The sequence below is a fragment of the Aplysia californica genome, unplaced genomic scaffold (assembly GCF_000002075.1).
Source record: "Aplysia californica isolate F4 #8 unplaced genomic scaffold, AplCal3.0 scaffold00691, whole genome shotgun sequence".
Lineage (NCBI taxonomy): Eukaryota > Metazoa > Mollusca > Gastropoda > Aplysiida > Aplysiidae > Aplysia > Aplysia californica.
Window position 1 is genome coordinate 350,415 of NW_004797961.1, and position 1,369 is coordinate 351,783.

Sequence of the window (1,369 nt, forward strand, 5' to 3'; positions counted from 1 at the left end):
TTTGTTACTCTCTTGTAACACCTCTAATCTTCTGGTGCTCATATGACCTTATGCAGTTGCAAGCGCCGTAAAATCTTTACAAAAAACAAAACTTCTTTGCTTTCTGGAAACAAAGTCACAGACAATTATGATGGTTCTTTTTTTTGTGGATATTTCAGTGAACGATCTCATCAACAACACTCCACTGAAAGTGGTGGTGTACAGTGGACAGCTGGACCTGATCTGTGATGTGCTGGGTAAGTCACAAATGTGGGAGGTTGGTGGGTGCTCTGGTGTGGTTTGCTCCTTCTTTCCTATCAAACATCTATCGTCCTTATCTCCCCTCCTTTTTTATGTTTGTTACTCTCTTGTCTAATCTTCTGGCTCTCAGATGACCTTATGCAGTTGTGAGCGCCGTATAACCTCTACTAAAACAAAACAGACAAGTCACAAATATTGCTACCTCAGAACTACAAGGTTCTATCTGACATTTTTGGCCTTTTAAAAAAATTACTAAGATCATGATGTCAGAAACCAAATGTTCTGTCTGCTATATCTAAATTGTGCGATTATTCAGAGCTGTTATCAAGAAGTTCAAAGAATTTGTATTCGAAAAATCTTTGATGTCAAATTTCTGAAAACTAGGTACTGGGCTGATAGAATTTTGTAATTTTCTGAGATAGTGAGTTGATGTACAGCCAAATAGACTGGTTTACTGCACCTCCCAGGCCTAGCCTAGTTAGTTATACCTTTAATTATCAAAGTAGTAATAATACCTTTAATTATCACAGTAGTAATAGTGGTCATAGTGCAAATAATTTCTATAGCACCCACTCTCATACAATATAGCTGGGTCTGTTGATGCCTTTGGCTTCTCATTTGTTTTAGGATGTTGATGCTTGTGGCTTCTTCTGCAGTTGTGATACATACAGAACTACATCATGGTTCATGCCAAAATGTTAACAATAGCAAGGTGATTGCCAATGTGTAAAGAGGAGTGTTGATTTTCTGCTTGAATGCGGTAACATGGATTTCTGAAATTGCCCGCGTTTTGCCCGACTTTTTGATACAAGTTGTATGAGACGTCACGATCTGTAAATTTTGAGTCCCAGTCTGAGTGCTTCCATACGGGGTCTGAAAATTAATGCTTTTCTGGGTTTTTTTGTTTGTTTATCTGGATTTTTCGGGGTAGTCAATTGGCACACCTTTGTGTGCATTGAAGAACTTAAATAATATATAGTGTGGATCTATTCTCTTGCCTGCTTTCTTTTCTTTCCAAACACAGTCTACTGGGTGCATCGTTGGTGCAGTTTATATCTTGCTGGACTTTGGTGCATCTGGCCTGGTTCAAATCTCCGACAGGACATTCTTGAACTCAGGTTTTTTGGGA

The 1,369-nt window shown here is 38.6% G+C and overlaps 1 protein-coding gene across 1 annotated transcript in view; it reads left to right on the plus strand.

The window, feature by feature from the left end:
* Positions 1–1,369, plus strand: part of LOC101846032 (retinoid-inducible serine carboxypeptidase) — a gene marked incomplete in the record, with an annotated part of 15,060 nt that overhangs the window by 10,711 nt on the left and 2,980 nt on the right.